The following is a 6,000-nucleotide window of genomic DNA, read 5'->3' on the forward strand; positions in this document are numbered from 1 at the left end:
TGGCCAGGTGATTTGCATCATGGCAGAAGGCCAGTGAAGTTTCCAAACCTAACCACACTGGGAAAATAAATGGAAGCCGGTGGCAACACACTCTGACAGTTCCAACGAAAGTAATTAGTTCAGTGGGTCCTCCTGTTTTCCATTGAAATTGCAACATGCTTTCACTTACCAGTATGCATGTGGCAATTGCCCCCATTGAGAGGGTTTGGTGGTCAGTGATGCAGGTCATTGGTTATTGTAGTATGGCTTTGTGCTGCAATTCCTTGTTTTTTAAAGCCTCGATATTGTCACACTTTCCAGGAACACTTCATATACAGTTGAAGTCGGAAGCTTACATACACTTAGGTTGGAGTCATTAAAACTCATTTTTCAACCACTCAACAAATTTCTTGTTAACAAACTATAGTTTTGGCAAGTCGGTTAGGACATCTACTTTGTGCATGACACAAGTCATTTCTCCAACAATTGTTTACAGACAGATTATTTCACTTATAATTCACTGTAATCACAATTCCAGTGGGCCAGAAGTTTACATACACTGAGTTGACTGTGCCTTTAAACAGCTTGGAAAATTACAGAAAATGATTTCATGGCTTTAGAAGCTTCTGATAGGCTAATTGACATCATTTGAGTCGATTGGAGGTGCACCTGTGAATGTATTTCAAGGCCTACCTTCAAACTCAGTGCCTCTTTGCTTGACATCCTGGGAAAATCAAAAGAAATCAGCTAAGACCTCAGAAAAAATAGACCTCCACAAGTCTGTTTCATCCTTGGGAGCAATTTCCAAACACCTGAAGGTACCACGTTCATCTGTACAAACAATAGTACGCAAGTATAAACACCATGGGACCACGCAGCCGTCATACCGCTCAGGAAGGAGACGCGTTCTGTCTCCTAGAGATGAACGTAGTTTGGTGCGAAAAGTGTAAATCAATCCCAGAACAACAGCAAAGGACCTTGTGAAGATGCTGGAGGAAACGGGTACAAAGGTATCTATATCCACAATAAATATTAGTCCTATATTGACATAACCTGAAAAGCCGCTCAGCAAGGAAGAAGCCACTGCTCCAAAGCCGCCATAAAAAAAGCCTGCCTACGGTTTGCAACTGCACATGGTGACAAAGATTGTACTTTTTGGAGAAATGTCCTCTGGTCTGATGAAACAAAAATAGAACTGTTTGGTCATAATGACCATCGTTATGTTTGGAGGAAAAAGGGAGAGGCTTGCAAGCCGAAGAACACCATCCCAACCGTGAAGCACAGGGGTGGCCGCATCATGTTGTGGGGGTGCTTTGCTGCAGGAGGGACTGGTGCACTTCACAAAGTAGATGGCATCATGAGGGAGGAAAATTATGTGGATATATTGAAGCAACATCTCAAGACATCAGTCAGAAAGTTAAAGCTTGGTCGCAAATGGGCCATCACAAAGCCCTAACCTCAATCCTACAGAACATTTGTGGGCAGAACTGAAAAAGCGTGTGCGAGCAAGGAGGCCTACAAACCTGACTGTTACACCAGCTATGTCAGGAGGAATGGGCTAAAAGTCACCCAATTTATTGTGGGACGCTTGTGGAAGGCTACCCGAAACGTTTGACCCAAGTTAAACAATTTAAAGGCAATTCTACCAAATACTAATTGAGTGTATGTAAACTTCTGACACACTGAGATTGTGATGAAAGAAATAAAAGCTGAAATAAATCATTCTCTACCATTATTCTGACATTTCACATTCTTAACATAAAGTGGTGATCTTAACTGACCTAAGACGGAATTTTTAGTAGGATTAAATGTCAGGAATTGTGAAAAACTGAGTTTAAATGTATTTGGCTAAGCTGTATGTAAACTTCTGACTTCAACTGTAAATACATTTCAGCTCTGGACACTTTTTGTAATTGTACCACTGTTGTGCAATCACAATATTGTTTACCGAGATGCCGAATGAAGCGCTTTGAACCTTTGATGTGAGCGCAATCTCTTTTTTCCCATGACACATTGGAAATATATAGCCTTACTTGGGAACATGACCAGAGTCTAGCCCTGATTCGTCACCATCATTCACTCAGCACCTTTAAAAAAAAACATAAGTGCTTTAAATTATATGCATTTCCCCTCAAAGAATGCATTCCTACCGATCCTTTTACTCTGGCAAGGTTACATGTAGTGAATGACACGGTCTTGACTGAGACGTTTTCCGAATTTTAGATGCAGTTACTTTAGCCAATTAATCTCACTAAGGAATGCAAGGTTTTTGGCCAAGAATGCCATACATGAGCACTATGTGACTGCCGATATCCCTCCAATCAGGTATTATTATGCACTTTCCACTTTCATTGCTCATGTGGGGATGCATGGTCCTACAAACTATTGAAAGGAGCACTGCTTTGATTCTTTTAAACCTCATTGCTGTTTTCATTGTTGAAAACTTCATATGTATTAGGCCTGAATAAATGACAGACTGCGTGCATCAAATATTTAGTGTATTTATGCAATTTGATTATCATTGCTATTGATACTTTTGTGCCTGTGAGTTAACTTCAACCATATTGCATATTCTTCCATGACTACACTGTAAAATATTTCCTGTAAAATTTACAGGAACTTACTGGCAGCAATTGTTCAGTAAGTTACTGTAAATTATGTTACATCACAGCTACTGTAATCCATTTCACGGTAATCCATTTTACGGTACCGAAAATGTTAGTGAAATCTAATTTACGGTATATTATTGGAATTACCCATGTAGCGACATATGTTAGTGAGTTTACATTTTACATTTTACATTTACATTTAGATTTTTTAGCGGGCACTCTTGTCCTTGGTAATTTACAGGATGATTAAAAAAAACATATCACAGTCATAGCAAGTAAAAAGTATCCATAATCATTACTGAAAATGTTGTTGTAGTTAAGGATTACATTGTGATTGTAATTACAACAAGATATCTTGTTGGATAGTTTTGTATTTTTTTTTTTTTTTGTAACCTTTATTTAACTTGGCAAGTCAGTTATGAACAAATTCTTCTTTACAATGACGGCCTACCCCAGCCAAACCCTAACCCAGATGTGCGCCGCCCTATGGGACTCCCAATCATGGCCGGTTGTGATACAGCTTGGAATCAAACCAGGGTCTGTAGAGATGCATCTAGCACTGAGATGCAGTGCCTTAGACCGCTGCGCCACTCGGGAGCCCCAATACAATGCTGAGATATTCACAGTAACTTGATGCCAGAGCAATGAATCACAGTACAATACAGTAACAGTGACTATTAACTGTAAGGAAAAAAATTCTACAGTATTTTATTGTAATTACAAGGGATTAGCGCAACCAGGTTGTCTTTGAATATTACAGCATATTTATGAATACTGGGTGTTTTATATGGCATGCACTTCTAGCCTCATGAATAAAGGCTTCTAAAATGTCCTTGATTACAGGGCAAAACAGATTAATTGGATATGAGTAAATATTCAACTATTTAAAGGTTTAATACCCATTTCCACTCTGATCTGTTCAATTATTAGGGAACTACTACCACATATCACTTAAATTGGTACAGGACTCTCACTAACGGGTCAAAACATATAGCCACTTACTGTACAAGGCACAACTTAAAATATGTTAATGAGCCAGAGATTCTCCTTCCGCAATAATTCTCCACAATGCACCATAATTTACAGTATGCTGCAAAAAATATACAGCAAAACAGAACTTTGTTGTTGAATTGTAGTGAACATAAAATCAGCAATTGATAATAGTGAATATAGTATTATATATTACAGCATACCAGCTGACATTTGGTGTTTAATATCACTTGCACTTCTGGCCTTAACAAAGTCCTCTAAACTGATAGTGACTACATAGCAAACCAGATAAAATGGACATGGCGAACCATTAACGGTTTGAGACTTGCTGTCACTCGGCTCTGTCCCATATATTTAACTGTTAGGGAACCACTACCACATAATGGGTGCAACAAATATAGCCTCTTACAAGACGCATCAAAATATGTTAACGAGTGAGAATGATTTTTGTAGCTACAATAAGGCGGAATGGTAATGTATTCTGAATTACAGTACATTACTGGCAGCAATTGGCCAGTAATTTACTGTTGAGTTTGGAGAATCCATAAAATTGTCACGTATGCGCCCTCTCTGGCCTCTAGGTCATCAGGCTGCTGATTATCCCGCACACCTGTCACCATCGTCTCGCGCACCTGCGCCTCATGACACTCACCTGGACTCCATCACCTCCTTGATTATCTTCCCTATATCTGTCACTCCCCTTGGTTCTTTCCTCAGGTGTTATTGTTTCTTGTCTGTGTGTTGTTCGTGTTTCTTGTTTTGTTCATTAAATTATCCACTCCCTGAACTTGCTTCCCGACTCCCACATTACAAAATACAGTATATTACTGTATTCTGTGGGGGTACAGGATTCTCACTCATGGGTGCAACAAATATATCCTCTTACAAGGCATGCCTTAAAATATGTTAATGAGCCAGAGACTATTTCCCCACCCACAACACTTTCTCACAATGTGCCATAATCAACACTGTTAAACACATTTATGTATTTTACTATGCATTCTACAGTGTTTTACTGTTGAAATTACAGATAGGTGTTAGTGTGCTGTAGTACAAATGAACAGTATTTTACTGTGCATTCTACAGTAATCTACTGTATTCAGTTTATACAGTATCATACTGTTGATGAGTACAGTAAGTTACTGATAAAATTACAAAAACGTCTAACAGTGTACAGCTATGTTGTTCACAAGGATTTGCGAAGATACGATATGATTTATGGTCAACACATTTACTTGAACTCGGCTGCTCAGAAAAGGAATTAAGAACCATGAGGATTAATGAAGTGACTGGAGACTTCATCTCACTAAGCATTTCATTTCATTCGCAGGGCCAGATTATGAATAAGATCAAACCAACAGCTTGTTTTGTGCATCAAAAGGATTTCTTCTCCCCATCCTCTTGATTAATTTTGTCTCGGTTACTTGATGAGGAACCATTTTCCTTTCCTGAATTTTGTTGATTGGACATAGCAAATGTTTCCCAGCTATATACCACAAGGAAAGGGATACATTACTGTAGGCAGGGACGGGCAAAAATGTACAAATAATTACAAAATACAATTACAAAATACCATAAGGATCAATTTATCAAAATAAACTACAAAATATTTGTATTTAGAGATGTCTTGAATTAAAATAAATACAGTTGAAGTCGGAAGCTTACAGACACTTAGGTTGGAGTCATTAAAACTTGTTTTTCAACCACTCCACAAATGTCTTGTTAACAAACTATAGTTTTGGCAAGTCGGTTAGGACATCTACTTTGTGCATGACACAAGTAATTTCTCCAACAATTGTTTACAGACAGATTATTTCACTTATAATTCACTGTATCACAATTCCAGTGGGTCAGAAGTTTACATACACTAAGTTGACTGTGCCCTTAAACAGCTTGGAAAATTCCAGAAAATGATGTCATGGCTTTAGAAGCTTCTGATACGCGAATTGACATCATTTGAGTCAATTGGTGTACCTGTGGATGTATTTTGAAGTCTACCTTCAAACTCAGTGCCTCTTTGCTTGACATCATGGGAAAATCAAAAGAAATCAGCCAAGACCTCAGAAAAAATTGTCGACCACAAGTCTGGTTCATCCTTTCCAAACGCAATTTCCAAACGCCTGAAGGTACCACGTTCATCAGTACGCAAGTATAAACACCATGGGACCACGCAGCCGCCATACCGCTCAGGAAGGAGATGCGTTCTGTCTCCTAGAGATAAACGTACTTTGGTGGGAAAAGTGTAAATCAATCCCAGAACAACAGCAAAGGATCTTGTGAAGATGCTGCAGGAAACAGGTACAAAAGTATCTATATCCACAGTAAAACGAGTCCTATATCGACATAACCTGAAAGGCCGCTCAACAAGGAAGAAGCCACTGCTCCAAAACCACCATAAAAAAGCCTGACTGTGGTTTGCAAC

Source organism: Salvelinus namaycush, chromosome 7, assembly GCF_016432855.1.
Source record: "Salvelinus namaycush isolate Seneca chromosome 7, SaNama_1.0, whole genome shotgun sequence".
NCBI lineage: Eukaryota > Metazoa > Chordata > Actinopteri > Salmoniformes > Salmonidae > Salvelinus > Salvelinus namaycush.